At 41.9% G+C, this 17,401-nt stretch overlaps 1 pseudogene; it reads left to right on the forward strand.

Annotated features, from left to right (window-relative positions):
• Window positions 1-5,395: 5,395 nt before the first annotated feature.
• The window catches only part of LOC124789087, a 172,840-nt pseudogene continuing 160,834 nt past the window's right edge, over window positions 5,396-17,401 (forward strand).

Below are 17,401 nucleotides of genomic sequence, written 5' to 3' on the forward strand. Positions count from 1 at the left end.
TTCATCGGATGTTACATGCGACGCCCAGTGCTAACGAACAACTTTTGCATGATCCCTGTTAGAAACCAAAATCATTTTCAAAGCGGAATTTTACCCACCCATTCCACAAGCGGTTCCAAGTTAGTCTAGCGGGGTATTTGGTTCACCGCTAAAGGGATAGTAAAATACAAAGAATAAACAACAATCTAGCAGCGATTGAGTAGCACTGCAGCATGGCTCTAGCAGCTAGCGTGGCGCAGGGCAAGATGGACAAGTACTGCTGCTGGAGTACCTTTTATCCTTCGTGTTTTGAGTTGCCTTTTAATAAATATAGATAAAACGAATATAGCACTAGAGCAATTTTGGACCGCATTATCGAAAAGGCACATAAAATCCCGCATTAAACGTTTTTTAAGCAGTAAACGAACCAACGGTTTCCTTTGACACTGTGATTCGCAAAAAAGACCTGACGAGCAGTGTTTGTTTGAGATGACTCCATCTGCACTTTGCAGGAACTAAATTGAAACTGTTGCGGAAATGTGAGATAAAATGCGGCTCATAATTGAGTAATTGTATTTCCTTTGATGGTAAACCTTATTTGCCTCTGTTTCTGTATTTCGCTGAAAATATCTGCACTACAGTCCACACGTCGACCATATCCACTGCGTGTCTTGAAATATCTTAGCAGATTAAAACGCCGTACCGGACTGGGGCTCGACCGCAGACTCTTGCCGCTCAGAGATTCTCTTACCAACTGAGTCTGTCAGGCACGTCTTACAATCCGCCATCATAGCTTTACCTCTATCCACTCATCAAAATTCAGAGCAGTTCCCCCACATAACACGTGGGACTAACGCTCCCGCAGTTAATGGTAAACTGTAGAAGGACTTCTGCAGTAGTTCGTTCGAACAAATCAGAGAATGCTGGAAGAATCCCTGACAAAGTGATTTTAGTTTTCAAAGTATGAGAGAGATCCTGGCGGAAAGAATACTCTGAGGGTGGCTCGTGAGCCATGCTTGGATAGCTCATTGGATAAGACAATTTCCCGTAAAAACAAGGCTCCAGTTTCGAGCCCCAGTCCGTTGAGTCGTTTTAATGTGCCAGGATTGAAAGAGTCCGGCTACCCCTATGTCTTGTTCGGAAACAAACTTATTGCATTCTCTCAAAGTACTCTCTTGACAACCGTCATATCCACTCTACTCTTCGCCCTCATTCTTGCGTTCAGTACTCCTTGTCGCAATCTCGAGTTTGTTTTTCCAACAGTGTTAACAATGATGCACGGCAGCGTGCAATAGATTTATTGGTGGAGTGTTGGCCAGTACTATCTCTTGTATGGGTTCACTGATTGCAGTGAAAGAGTTGAACAACGACGATAACAATGTTCAAATGGCTCTAAGCACTAAGGGACTTAACATCTGAGGTGATCAGTCCCCTAGAGCTTAGAACTACTTAGTCCTAACTAACCTAAGGGCATCACACACTTCCCTGCCCGAGGCAGGATTCGAACGTGCGACCGTAGCAGCAGTGCGGTTTCGGACTGAAACACCTAGAACCACTCGGTCACAATGGACGGCGGACCAACAAACCTGTTCTAATTTCTTCCCGCACGGACGGCAACAGCATCTTAGTACTTTTCCGTCTGTACATCGCAATACCCTCGCTGTGTTGTATATTTACGAGTTTCCTTAGTAAAGGCATTAAGCTGTTGTTTAGATATTTTCACAGAAACGAATGTAACAGAGGTAACAGAGAAAAACAGCAGATCATAATTACACTGGAACTTCGCTGCAGATTAAATCTCTGTGCCTCTGACCTTTGCCTTTCCCGGGAAATTTCTCTACCGTATGACCTGGCAAAACACGACACAATCCAATCTCATAGCTTTACCTTCGCCAGTACTTCCTCTCCTACCTTCCAACTTGCACAGAAGTTCTCCTTCATATCTTGTGGGATTAGCACTGCTGGAATAAAGAACATTGCGGAGAAATGTCTTAGGAACAACTAGGTGCTTCTTTCCAGAATGAATTCTCATTCTGTAACTTTACTAACGCTCATTTAAGGCATCCGGGGAGATTAAAACCGTGTACAGGAGCTGAATTAGATCCCTGGACGTTAGTTTTCTGAGCCATCCGCGCACTACTGTTCGATAAGACTCAGAAATCCATTACAGTTGTAAATGACGTTTTATTAGCACGGCAAATTTCGGAGAATATAGGTCCATCATTGGGTGCTACCCACTGCAACAAGAAAGGGAAGGCATGGTATATGACAGAGCTAACATACAGGACGAAACAGCTGAAGCCTCGAATAACGGGTACTTACTCAAACGGTTCTTCAAGTCATGTGTAAGTTAATCGCAATTCATTTGACTCACGCACATGCGACATTACACTCTGCAAGAGACAGCGCAAGATAAAAGTTATAAGTAAGAAAAAGTTACGCACTGTAACTGCGAGAAGAGCGCCCTGATCACCAGTACACAGGAAACTAAATGGCGTGATATATTTGGCTAAACGGCTTGGGGATGGCATCGCAGGCTTCCGCTTCATGACCCTATGTGTTTGGTGATAGAAATCAACTGGACCATCATTTTTAGTTATTGTTGCGAGTCATCAGTCATCTGATTGCCTTGATGGAACCGCAGGTTATCTGCAGTGCCAACTTGTTCTTCTCAGAGTAGCACTTGCACGGTACGTCCTCAATCGTTTGTTGAAAATATTCCAGTCTCTGTCTTCCTCTAGAGCTTCTACCGTCTACAGTTTCCTCTGTACCATGGAAGTTATTCTCTGGTGACCCCAAGCACGTACCATAATCAATTTCCTTCTTCTTCCCAGTGTGTGGCTTGCGTTCCTTTCTTCGCCCATATTCTGGAGAACCTCCTCATTCCTAATACATTAGTCCACCTAGTTTTCAACATTCTTCCACACTGAGGTGACAATAGTCTCGTCACACCTCCTGACATTGTGTCGGACCTTCTTTTACCTGGTGTAGTATGGCAACTCGAAGTGGCGTGGACTCCACAAAACGTTAAAAGCCGCCTACAAAAATACTGATTCATCATGCCTCTACAGCTGTTTATAATGGAGAGTGTTACCGACGCAAGATTTTGTGCACGAACTGACGTCTCGATTGTCTACAACTACATATACATGGATACTCAACAAATCGCATTTAAGTACCTGGCAGAGGGTTCATTGAACCATTGTCAATATAATTCTCTATCTTTCCAATTTAGTACGGCGCGCGTAAAAAGCGAACACATATATATATATATATATATATATATATATATATATATATATATATATATATATATATATATATCCGTTTGAGTTCTGGTTTCCCATATTTTATTATGAAGATCATTTCTCCCTATGTACGTTGGCGACAACAAAATATTTTCGCATTCGGAGGAGAAAATTGCTAACTGTTGTCCAACGAGCACATATGCCCGTAATAGCTATTCGAGATCAGTTAATGGCGCTGCTACATCTGTAACACAAAGGTTACTGGATTAGAGTAATTTTGGCCTGAAGATGACGCAGTGTAACATCGAAACTGGTTGCCTAGAAATGGACCTATATAATGGCGATTGGTATTGTTTATATTGATCAGTAAACATTTCCAGTCAAAAATCTGTTCAGCTGATCCAGAGGATCTAGTTCATTCCATGGAAACACAGCCTACACCATTATGGAGCCACCACCAACTTGCACAGTGCCTTGTTGGCAACTTGGGTCCATGCCTTCGTGGGCTTTGTGCCACATTCGAATACTACCATCAGCTCTTACGCCGGAGTGGCTGAGCGGTTCTAGGCGCTACAGTCTGGAACCGCACGACCGCTACGGTCGCAGCTTCGAATCCTGCCTCGGGCATCGATGTGTGTGATGTCCTTAGGTTAGTTAGGTTTAAGTAGTTCTAAGTTCTAGGGGACTGATGACCACAGCAGTTAAGTCCCATAGTGCTCAGAGCCATTTGGAACCATCAGCTCTTACCAACTGAAATCGGGATTCGTCTGACCGGGCGGGCGTTTTCCAGTCGTCTAGGCTCCAACGGATATGGTCAAAAGCCCAGGAGAAGCACTGCAGGCGATGTGCTGTTAGCAAAGGCAGTCGCGTTGGTCGTCTGCTGTCATAGCACATTACCGCCAGATTTCGGCACACTGCCATAACGGATACGTTCGGCGTACGTCGCACATTGATTTCTGCCGTTATTTCACCCAGTGTTGTTTGTCTGTTAGCACTGACAACTCTACGCAAACGCCCCTGCGGCATTCATTATGTGAAGGCCGTCGGCCACTGTGTTTTCTGTGGTAATGCCTGAAATTTGGTACTCTCGACCGACACATTCTTGACCCTGTGGATCTTGGAATACTGAATTCCCCGACGATTTTCTAAATGGAATGTCCCATGCGTCTAACTAGCTTCAACTACCGTTCCATGTTCAGAGTCTGTTAATTACCGTCGTGCTACCGTAATCACTTCGGAAACCTTTTCACATCAACCACCTTGGTACAAATGACAGCTCTGCTAATGAAATGCCCTTTTATACCTTGTGTACGTGGTACTACCGCTATCTGTATGTGAACTTATCGTTCACCCATGGCTATTGTCACCTCAATTTACAACTGTGCTCAAACGCTTCGATTATCTTCTTTTCCGGTTGTCCACTAATCACTACAATACACTGTTGCGCTCCGAACGCACAATCTCAGAAATTTCTTCCTCGCCTTAATTGCTATGTTTGATACCAGGAGTCTTCTCTTGCCCAAAAATGCCCTCTTTACGTGTAGTAGTCCGCTTTTTATGTCCTCATAGCTTTGTTCATCGTGATTTATTTTGCTTTCAACGTAACAGTTTACTTCTCGCTCACTAATTTTGACATTAAACCCCTCTCTATTCTCATTTCAGCTACTTATTACGGAGCGTGTAACAGTGCGAAAAGTGACTGTACGAAAAAATAGTGTTCCGTTTGTGGAATATTCTTTATTTATAAACATTTTTCCGTTTATGGAAACTACAGTATTTATAAAGACGGCTTGAAGATGTGAGTAATGGGACTGTTCTGTTGATGCAACTGTGTCTGTTCTGTTAAAATTCCCTATCAGCGGCAGCTTCTTCAGGCGGGAGTAGTGCTTTGTGCGGGTGCTACACGTCTTCGTTGAGGAAGCAGCTGACTTAGCGCGGTTTACCGTAAGCTCTTTCTGGCTGCCCCCTCCCCGCCTCCCAAACACTGGCTCACCCGCTGGCAGCTGGTGGCTATTAATAGGCTGTCCACGTCTGCAGCAGTGTGGCCGCCGACGCCCGACGCCGCGCCTTCCGCCATGCTGTCCAGCTTCAGGCGCCTACGTAGACGGGTAAGCGTCTCTGCCGTTTCCACACACGGCTGTATTCGTAGACCTAATAGAACTAGCATCATGCTACGGCGTCCATTGAAGAAAACAAGTGCACTTTTGTCGCACTCTGCACGTCAGATTGCATCAGGTGTGTCCGCCTGCGCCGCCATCATCGCATTCTGTGATGTGGAACTGTGACGCACGCGCGTCATAGCCTTGAAAATGACGTCATTTAGTACGCTACAACTTTTTCCGGCTACTGAAGGCATCGTTTTTAATTAGATAAAATGTATCGATACAGTTACTGCGTTTGCATACCATTGTCATTCCTGAAAATCCCTGTGTATGTAAAATATATTCATGAATTCCCGTACGTCTACTACAGCCGACAACACTGTCTATACATCTGAGCATGAAGGAACGAAAACGTGCAGTTCATGTCGGTTACTTTTCGGTGCATCTGCAGCCTTATCGTTAGGTGGTAGTTTCAGACTGAAAGTAGTACTGGTTTTTCCGTAAAGAAAATCATAATTATATATTTAATTACCGTCTTTGCATTAACACGGTTTCATTTGTTCTGTCCTTATTTGTTAGGGAATAATGATGTATGTAGCATTCTGAAATGCAATGACGAGGTTGTGCACCTGTATAAGTAATAAATGTAGCTGTACTGCCATTAAAGTCAGTTATCATTCTTGGTATTGCTCCATAAAAGAGATTATTTATTTGATACGTGGATAGTTATTACTCTGGGACCATCTGATTACAACTGAATAAAACCAATTTTTTTTGCGTTTCGTTTTTAATTTTTTGTAAGGCACCTCCAGTAGCCAGGATATGCACATATTTTTGTTTATACTAAAAATTTAGGACGTTTTATATAAAGTTTATAAACAAAGCTGGTGCTTTTTGTTTTTCTGTGATGTAGTAGTAATTTAAAACTCTGCTCAAAGATTTTGATCTATATGTTGATCTACGTGCTGTGCACTTATTCCTTTGTTATAGTTGTTTTCCTTGTGATAGTGCCATTTGAGATCTCGTTTTTTACACTTCACAGCCTTAAGAGTCGAACACATATTTTGGTTATATGCTTTGTATGCCGTTGCTAACTGTTGAACGTTATGGCCACCAACTGAGCTTGTTTCTGTGGTGTCTGTGACCTATCATCTACATGCTACACCCAAAATTATGTGCACGTATTCCAGGCCACTGAAGAGGCGTTACAAGGAATAATGGCGAAAGGCGAATGGCACAAAAACTGTGCTTTATTCAGTTATGTTTAGACTATTCCACAGTAGTAATTCACATAGCATAATACTGTACGCATATAGGAACGACAGGACTTAAAAGGCTGGAGCTATTACTTACTTGCTTTCCTTGCTTCGACCTTATTATATATTCACAGAAAAGTCACATATTCTTCATCATTTTGATACCAGTTGAGTCATGTCACACGATTAGGTTTAGACGACACGTGGCATGGTTTCCTGCAAGTCTGTATTACGGTAGTCCTAATTCATCATCATGTTCCTAATTCATGTTTTGCAATGTGTTAATGAACCGGTAAGCGACTTATCCGGCAACGTTAAAGTTTTGTTATAATTTCTACTTCATAACTAAGTGACTTTTAGGCTTATAACTACCACAAATCTGCTAAATCTTTTATTGCCTTACAACAGGTTTCGATAATATCTCATCATCGTAACAGACTTAGACGTAATCTTAATAACAGCATTCAGTTTTATGAAGTAAGACATTTGTATGACATTATAATTTTATTACTTATTTCTGTATTTTAAAATGGCATGTGCAACATATCGACAATTTGAATATATGTTTTGTATCTGTTTGGTGTCGTGAAGGTGAGTGGACATATAAATTTGAAACTCATACGTCTGTAGCAAAATTTAATTACAGCAGATCTGTGTATGGTGGTTGTTATTAAATCTGGAATGTGTACTGCTGTATTGAAAACAGTAAGATGTTGACCAGCCTGCTGTCTTGGGTACGTAAACAGACAACGTTTTGACATTGATTAGTATCAGCATCTTAAAAAACTCCACACTCCTCTTTACACTCCATAGCTATTCCAAAGTTTATAAGTTTGGAGTACACTCTGAAACAGGGTGTGGGAGAGACTTAAGCAATTATGGTTGTAAGACAGATTTCATGGAGACTGTGTTTTTAATAGAAATAGGGAATTTTCAAAAACTGGTGAAAATATACAGTTTGTTCTATGAAACGTTTCTACCGAGGTAGGTCTGTCATTGTCAAGACATTCAGTAAGATGGAAGGATCTACTTAACAACTGAACAACTGGTACGTTAACAAATACAATTCCAGTAACGTGAAAGAAGAACACAAATTTTAAATCGTCATTCCGATGGATGGCATTTTCTGTATTTATTTACTTATTTATTTTTAGGCGTATTTCGCCACAGATGCCGGTTCAACTTTTATTAAACCTGATACTTTAATACTGTAATAATATTGCTGCTAGGGACACAGTACATTTCAGGCATAAATATTTCTGCTATACGACAGGACTCTCGCTCGCTGTATAAAATTCCTGTCCTCTCTCTTCGATTTATTTGCACATGCATTTAATCTGTTTTCATTAACTCCTCTTTAAGACGGTGTCGAGGACGAGGAATACTGTAACACTTAAAATTTGACATTAATTATCGAAATAACAAATTAGAACCACACAGTATCATCAATGAATTCAAGCTTACTTGTTTTAAAATGCACTAGACATTATGACGTGTTATAATCTCATCAGAACAATTATCATATTTTGTACCAATAAAGTGATGATATTTAGAGTTCCTTATTTCGTCTCAGAGATGGCAAATGAACAAAACATGAGCAGTATAGTGTCCGACGGAAAAATTTTAGAATGCAATGGTTCAAAAAACAAATAATGTATTGTTTAACAGGAACTTTTTATTGTTTTTTCAGTCGACTGCCGTGTAGTTCGTACAACTTGCTCTAATAATTTATTAGATAGCTTCACTTGGATGTTTTGTGTGGACATTTCCGTGTTATAATTTCTTAAGGTATTAAATCGTCATTAACGCCTAAACAGTCTGAAGTTCGGCTTGGAAATGCATTTGACGGAGAAGCTACATCTAAGGCAACGATTTATAATTGGTACAAGGAATTCTAAAGATATTGATTTCCTTCTTAGTGGTGAGTTTTCTGAAGAATGCCTATGAATCTCTAATACTGATGATAATACTGTCACTGTTCGACCAAAATTTGAAGAACACCGACGGACATGTTTCGAATTTATTCCAGAGGCATTGGGCATTCGAATGAGTCAACTCTGAAACATTACTCATCAACACTTGTACGTGGCAGAATTTGTTGTCGATGGAGTCCACGTAAACTGACATCCAACTGAAAGCAAAAACGCTCTGATCGGTGCAAAATAACCCCGGAAAAATTCCAAGGTGGTGGTTCAAACTTGGTTAGAAATATCATTACTGCTGATGGATCTTGGATTCGTCGCTATGAGTCTGAAAAGAAAAAAATATTCGGCTCAATGGAGCTTTTGAAGAGAACCTAAGCCTGCGAAAGGCATAGGAATGCGCAGTGCTGGTGAGAAGATGGCTGCTATTTTCCCCCCTCTAAACTGAGCCGTATTGTTACTGTAATTGTTATACAAATACCTGCTTACCTCAAATTTTTGAAAAAGTTTGTGAAAAACGACCAAAAACGAATAATTTTACATTACGATAAAGTCTCGTCCCATATAGCAAAACTAATAAATGAGTACTTGGATGCCCTAAAGGTCATGAATGGATCCTCCACCATACAGCACTCATCAAAAAACTTTTTTTTCAAAAATTGAAGATGAAATGCGTGGTATCATTTTTTCGTCACCAGGTGAAACAGTAGAACATTATAAAAACCCGTTTTAAGAAGGGCTTGAGCGAGAGCGACATCCTTGCTTTAAGGATTGGTTTCAACGAAAGCAAAAATTGTTGATGTTAAAGGGGGCCACTTTGAAAAACAAAGTAATCATTGAATGTGCTTTTAAAACCAAACCTTTTTTTGATTTTCTAAACACTTTAAGTGCTGCACTCGTATTTATGGGATTAGCATTCAAGTTGTCGTTACCATAAAATAACTTCCACGTGTTCTACGAAACGTACCTGCACTCCGCTTGGCATATTTTGCTTTTCATCACTTCCAGCAGCAACTAGTCACTACTGCTGTTAGTAGTAGGTAATGTCTAAAAAGCAGGATATAAACAGTGTGATTCCTTAAGGGATGATGGCGACGGAAAATTGTACCAACCTGAGCCTGGTCCATAAACGAATGAATCGAAAGTTATAAGTCAGAGTCGTTCTGGTACCTCTGACAGTGAATTCTTGTACTTCAAGCTCATTGTTTCCCATATTTTGGGAGGAGGCAGTATGGAACAAACCAAGAAAAATGTCCAATTAACACGGACTCTAAGGTGCATACCTTAAAAGCTGGCCACTTGTTCATCCTTCCCACTGTGAGATACAGCTCTTCTACTGAACAAGTTCCCATAGCTCTTAAGAAATGCACTTTACAGCCCACGTGTACAGGACATTGTTTTATTGTTTCGGTCCGTACTACCTCTTTCCAAAGCATGGAAAGCAAAGACATTGAAGTAGAAAGATTCTCCGTCAGAGGTTTGGTGTGTAAGTTAATAGTGCTTTTCCATTATTTTTATAAACACCACAGATACACATAACAGGGACTTCAGTCATGAATATATTCTGTTCCACTAATTTCAACAGCTAACAAGGCTGGGGTAACTTTTCGATTCCGCGACTGTAGGAATCATGTTGTTTTGAGACAAAGAACTCGTTGAGCCATGTTCGGAGCGCGTTTTCATCCGGAAACGAAGTCGTTGAAGATCGTTCTACAGAGAGAGGAAAATTTAAAAATACAAGGGCGCAAAACCAGGTGAATAAGGCAGGTCCGTAATGAATACCCTACCCAAGTACAGAACTGTCAGTCTTGCAGAATCCCGTCGGGCGTTATCGTGGAGTAGCATCATTTCATGCAGTCTTCCTGGTCGTTGTTCTTTGGATTGTGTCTGCAAGACGCCTCAGTTGTTGACAGCAAATGTCAGCCGTGATGGTTATACCTCGTGGAAGCAGTTTGTAGTGCACCACACCGTCGCTGTTCCAACAGATGCGTTACATTATGTTTTTCGCACGTGCGCAGGTCTTCGTACGGGGAGTTGCTGCTTTGCTTGGGCTGAACATTTCCTTCATTTTTATTTTGTCAGCACAGAGATACCAAAACGATACAGGATAGGAATTGTCTGTGTTGTTCACGAGCTAGTTGATGACGAGTAATAAGAGATGCTGATATGGCCACCCGCTGCTTTTTGTGATTTTGGCGTAGAGCATGGGGTACAAAAACATCCGATTTTTGAACCTTCCCATTGTATGCAAGTGTCACACGATAGTGGAATTATCACAATTCATCTCATTTTCCAGTTAACAATGATTTGGATCATAGCGGATTAATACGTTTAAACGATCTTCGTCAAACCCCAAAGCTCTTGCTGAAACTGAAGGGCCACTAATCTCAAAACTATCCTCCTCAAAAGGAGAAAACCATTTTCCTGCCTTGCTCTGTCCAATGGCATTATCCCCATACACGGTGCAAATGTTTTGGGCTGTCTCCGCTGTTGTCACCCCTCTACTGAACTCAAACAGAATATACTGTGTATTGGATTTCTAGACGCCCACAGCTCCACTCCATCCAGACATGACAAATGTGAACTCTAATAGCAACAGTGAACTAGAATTTAAAAAATGACAGTCGATAAACAAACACATATCAATTAGAATACCAACTTGCAAAACAAAATCTCTACGAAATTATGTTGCTGTTGTTGTGGTCTTCAGTCCAGAGACTGATTCAGCTCTCCATGGTACTCTATCCTGTGCAAGCTGCTTCATCTCCCAGTACCGAATGCAACCTACATCCTTCTGAATCTGTTTAGTGTATTCATCTCTTGGTCTCCCTCTACGATTTTTACGCTCCACGCTGCCCTCCAATACTAAATTGGTGATCCCTTGATTCCTCAGAATATGTCCTACCAAACGATCCCTTCTTCTAGTCAAGTTGTGCCACAAACTTCTCTTCTCCCCAATCCTATTCAATACTTCCTCATTAGTTATGTGATCTACCCATCTAATCTACAGCATTCTTCTGTAGCACCACATTTCGAAAGCTTCTATTCGCTTCTTGTCCAAACTAGTTATCGTCCATGTTTCACTTCCTTACATGGCTACGCTCCATACAAATACTTTCAGGAACGACTTCCTGACACTTAAATCTATACTCGATGTTAACAAATTTCTCTTCTTCAGAAACGATTTCCTTGCCCTTGACCGTCTACGTTTTATATCCTCTCTTCTTCGACCATCATGACTTATTTTGCTCCCCAAATAGCAAAACTCATTTACTACTTTAAGCGTCTCGTTTCCTTATCTAATTCCCTCAGCATCGCCCGACTTAATTCGACTACATTCCATTATCCTCTGCCGGCCGAAGTGGCCGTGCGGTTAAAGGCACTGCAGTCTGGAACCGCAAGACCGCTACGGTCGCAGGTTCGAATCCTGCCTCGGGCATGGATGTTTGTGATGTCCTTAGGTTAGTTAGGTTTAACTAGTTCTAAGTTCTAGGGGACTAATGACCTCAGCAGTTGAGTCCCATAGTCCTCAGAGCCATTTGAACCATTATCCTCTTTTCCTTTTGTTGATGTTCATCTTATATCCTTCTTTCAAGACACTGTCCATTGCGCTCAGCTACTCTTCCAACCCTTTGATGTCTCTGACACAATTACAATGTCACCTGCGAACCTCAAAGTTTTTATTTCTTCTCCATGGGTTTTAATTCCTACTCCGAATTTTTCTTTTGTTTCCTTTACTGCTTGCTCAATATACAGATTGAATAACATCTGGGATAGGCTACAACCCTGTCTCACTCCCTTCCCAACCACTACTTCGCTTTCATGCCCCTCGACGCTTATAACTGCCATATGGTTTCTGTACAAATTGTAAATAGCCTTTCTCACTCTGTATTTTACCCCTCCACCTTCAGTATTTGAAAGAAAGTATTCCTGTCAACATTGTCGAAAGCTTTCTCTAAGTCTACAAATGCTAGAAACGTAGGTTTGCCTTTCCTTAGTCTAGCTTCTAAGATAAGTTATAATGTCAGTATTGCCTCACGTGTTCCAACATTTCTGCGGAATCCAAACTGATCTTCCTCGAATTCGGCTTCTACCAGTTTTTCCATTCGTCTGTAAAGAAGTCGAGCTAGTAGTTTACAGTCGTAGCTTATTAAACTGATAGTTCGGTAATTTTCACATCTGTCAACACCTGCTTTCTTTGGGATTGGAATTATATTATTCTTCAAGTCTCAGGGTATTTCACCTGTATCATACATCTAGCTCACCAGTTGGTAGAGTTTTGTCAGGGCTGGCTCTCCCAAGGCTATCAGTAGTTCTAATGGAATGTTGTCTACTGCCGGAGCCTTGTTTTGACTTATTGCTCTGCCAAACTCTTCACGCACTATCTTATCTCCGATTTCATCTTCATCTATCTCCTCTTCCATTTTCATAATATTGTCCTGAAGAACATCGCCCTTGTATGGACCCTCTATATTACTCCTTCCACGAAGGTAGAGACCAGGCTAAAAGCTTTCGACTCGGTCATTTCAGGACCAGCGTGCCTTGTCCCAAACTAATACATTTACCCTTCTTTGTCATCCGAGAAAGTTCGTAACACCATCACGGAATCATCTTGTATGTTTCGCTCTTAGCGCAAAGTGTAAACAAAAAAATGGGTTAAAATGACTCTGAGCACTATGGGACTTAACAGCTACGCTCTTAGCGCAAAGTGTAAACAATAAAAAATGGGTTAAAATGGCTCTGAGCACTATGGGACTTAACAGCTATGGTCATCAGTCCCCTAGAACTTAGAACTACTTAAACCTAACTAACTTAAGGACATCACACAACACCCAGTCATCACCGGGCAGAGAATATCCCTGACCCTGCCGGGAATAGAACCCTGGAACCCGGGCGCGGAAAGCGAGAACGCTACTGCATGACCACGAGCTGCGGACAAAATGTGAACAATCAGTGTAACAGTGAAGTCACATAACTTCTGGTTTGATATTGGGGCACGCACTTTGAGGTATACTCCTGCTCTACGCTGGGCAGCAGCGACATACACGGTCAACACACCTGCCCGGAAGAGGAACTACAAACACACACACACACACACACACACACACACACACACACAGCCAGGACAGTTATTCACGGCGCTAAACGGCCAGCGCTCTGTCACGGCAGTAGGCGCCGCCCATTACGCGGTCATTATTACTGGCGGTGGCACCTGTCGCCGGCCATGACGCGGCGGCTGATCACCTGCAGACGCTGACGCTGGCGACAGTTGGTGACGTCCCAGCGAGCCTGGCGCCAGCGCTGGCGGCCCGGCGTCGCGACTGGCGTGCGGCCGTGTTTATTTCACGAAAGCACGCGTGTTCGCCGTGACACACGACTCCCTCTCGGCGCAGCTTCAACAATTCAGCCGGCCGGATGCCCCTGCGCCGCTCGCGACAACCGCTCAAACATTTAGGGCCGCCGGCATCGCGCAGGCAAGCAGTAAAACATGGCGCTAAATAAACCACGCGCCCAGGAGACGCCGAGAGTGCTTTTGCTTCGGCAACGAGCGGATCCTAGAATATGACAGGACTCGCCGCCCGACACACCCGCGGTGAATGACCGGCGTCTGTTTCTGGTCCCGGCGGAGCGGACTGCAATTGACCACATGAACTCACCACAGCCACAGAAGACTAGGTTCATCAGTGGGAACGAAATAGAGTATCGATTCAAAGTAAGATGAAAACTCTCGTTGGTTAGAAAAAACGAGGTAGAAAAACGTAGCTCCTCTGAGCAAGATCCGGAAAAGCCCCAAACAAATAGCACTTGTTAAATTTACCCAGGTTGTGTGGAATTCCTTGAGGACTGCGACCATTATAAATTTATGAAACAATTTTTACTACGTTTGTCGCATTTTATTTATATTTATTAGTACGACTGGTTTCGGTAACATGCTACCATCATCAGGTGCATTACAGTTACATCTTCATTAATGTGAAGTGTGATGAACAACACTTGCTGGTTGTACCACTCAGATTGTGTACCGAAGTTTAACCCTCTACGGAAAGAGTACTTTATTTGAGTGAATACTCAAATAGACTTGTATTTTTACGTAATTTCAATAATGCCTTTACTTATATTTTTGTTGGAAATTTATTTATGTGGCACACAGAGCATAATTCACATCTACATATACGTGATTACTCTGCTATTCACAATAAAGTGCCTGGCACAGGGTTCAATGAATCACCTTCAAGCTGTCTCTCTACCCTTCCATTCTCGAACGGCACGCGGGAAAAACGAGCACTAAAATTTTTCTGTGCGAGCCCTGATTTCTCTTATTTTACAGCGATGATCATTTCTCCCTATGTAGGTGGGTGCCAACAGAATGTTTTCGCAATTGGAGGAGAAAACTGGTGATTGAAATTTCATGAGAAGAGCCCGTCGCAACGAAAAACGCCTTTGCTTCAATGATTCCCACTCCAATTCACATATCATGTCTGTGACACTATCTCCCCTATTTCGCGATAATACAGAACGAGCTGCCCTTCTTTGTACTTCTTCGGTGTTATCCGTCTGCCCCACCTGATGCGGATCGCACACCGCACTGCAATACTCCAGAATAGGGCGGACAAACGTGGTGTAAGCAACCTCTTTAGTAGACGAGTGGCACCGTCTAAGCGTTCTGCCAAAGAATCGCAATCTTTGGTTTGCTCTACCCACAATATTATCCATGTGATCGTTCCAATTTAGGTTATTTGTAATTGTAATCCCTAATTATTTAGTTGAATTTACAGCCTTCAGATTTGTGTGACTTATCGCGTAATCGAAATTTAGCTGATTTCTTTTAGTACTCATGTGAATAACTTCACACTTTTCCTTATTCAGGGTCAATTGCCACTTTTCGCACCATACAGATATCTTATCTAAATCATTTTGAGAGTCGTTTTGATCATCTGATGACTTTACAAGACGATAAATGAAAGCACCATCTGCAAACAATCTAAGACGGCTACTCAGATTGTCTCCTATGTCGTTAATATATATCAGGAACTATAGAAGGCCTATAACGCTTCCTTGGGGAACGCCGGATATTACTTCTGTTTTACTCGATGACTTTCCGTCTATTACTACGAACTGTGACCTTTCTGACACGAAATCACGAATCCAGTCGCACAACTGAGGCGATACTCCATAGGCACGCAGTTTGGTGAGAAGCCACTTTTGAGAATCGGTGTCGAAAGCATTCTGGAAATCTAAAAATATTGAATCAATTTGACATCCCCTGTCGGTTGCACTTATTACTTTATGTGTATAAAGAGCTAGTTGTGTTTCACAAGAACGATATTTTCTGAACCGTGCTGACTATGTGTCAATAAATCGTTTTCTTCGAGGTACTTCAAAATGTTCGAATAAACGTAGAAATCATCTCTTAACATCTTCCTGTTGGGATTTTCACATGTTAATAGTTATGAGACTTTGGAATGGAAACATTTGAATGTGAAAGTGTTAATTCATGCTATTACGTTTGTTACCATGCTCTGTGTGTCAGGCAAGTAAATTCCTAGCGAAAATGTAAGTAAAGTCAATCAATGAAATTACTTAAACATACAGCTCACTTAAGATGTACCCTGACATAAATTAATCTTTCTGTACAGGGTTAACTTTCGCAACATATCCTCACTGACACACGCAGCAAGTACAGTGTTTACCACTCAAACCTCACTGATTTGAAGGTCCTAGGATAGGAAAACTGCAGTAGATACGACAATGAAAAATGCACCACATTGTAGAGCATCTCAAAGAATTTACACTCCGGCGTCAGTAAGTGCCAAGTATCGTCGCCAGAGTCGCATGAAATGAAAATGACGACTCCACAGCAGCGTGCGCAAGCAGTAGTGTGGTTTGCAGAAACAAAATCGCCGATTACTGCGCAAAGAAATTATCGACGTGTGTATGGATGTGATCCACCTGATGTGATAAAAATTAAGGAATGGCAGTTTCTGCACGTTACAGAATTTCAGAAGAGACAGAGGAGGACATCACACAAACGTTTCTCAGAAGCCCACGTAAGTCAATTCGTCAAGCACATGGATGTATCTCGATCAACATTGCAACGTGTAGTTTAGCAGCATCTTCGTATGTGTGCTTACAAATTGCCAATTCTGCAACATCTGACGGCGAACGACAAACCACGCCGACAACAATTTCCTGTAGATATGCTGCAGCGTATTGATATGGATGCCAGCTTCCTGGAAAGATGTTTATTCTCAGATGAGGCAGCCTTTCATCTTTTAGGAATGATTAATAGGCATAATGTTCGGATTTGGGGATCGCTAAATCCTCACTTTGTCATTGAACATGTTCGTGATAACCATAAACTAAACATCTGGTGCGGCCTAATGCATGACAGAATTGTTGGATCGTTCCTCTTTGCGGAACAAACAGTCAATGGGTCAGTGTATCTGGACATTTTGGAGACTTGCAAACCAACATCATTTTTCAACAAGATGAAGCTCCCCCGCACTGGTGAACGGCTGTTCGCAAGTTCCTGGAAAGGAGATTTCCCAGTCGTTGGATCGGACGCGGAGGACCCATAGCCTGACCAGCACGTTCACCCGACATTACGCCACTTGATTTCTTCATGTGGGAGTTCGTGAAGGACCGCGTTTATGCGACCAAAGACGATATTCCAACGTTGCGACATCGTATCACTAATCCGATTGCAAGAATAGCACAGGAAATGTTACAAAGAACTTCGCAAAAAATTGTATATAGACTCGATATTTTTGTACTACAAATGGTTCACATGCAGAGGTGTATTGATGATAAATAAATAAGTTCTTTGAGTTGCTCTACAATGTGGTGTGTTTTTCCTTGTCGTATCTATTGTGTTTTTTTTCCGAGTCTTTGAA

Source organism: Schistocerca piceifrons, chromosome 3, assembly GCF_021461385.2.
Source record: "Schistocerca piceifrons isolate TAMUIC-IGC-003096 chromosome 3, iqSchPice1.1, whole genome shotgun sequence".
Taxonomy (NCBI): domain Eukaryota; kingdom Metazoa; phylum Arthropoda; class Insecta; order Orthoptera; family Acrididae; genus Schistocerca; species Schistocerca piceifrons.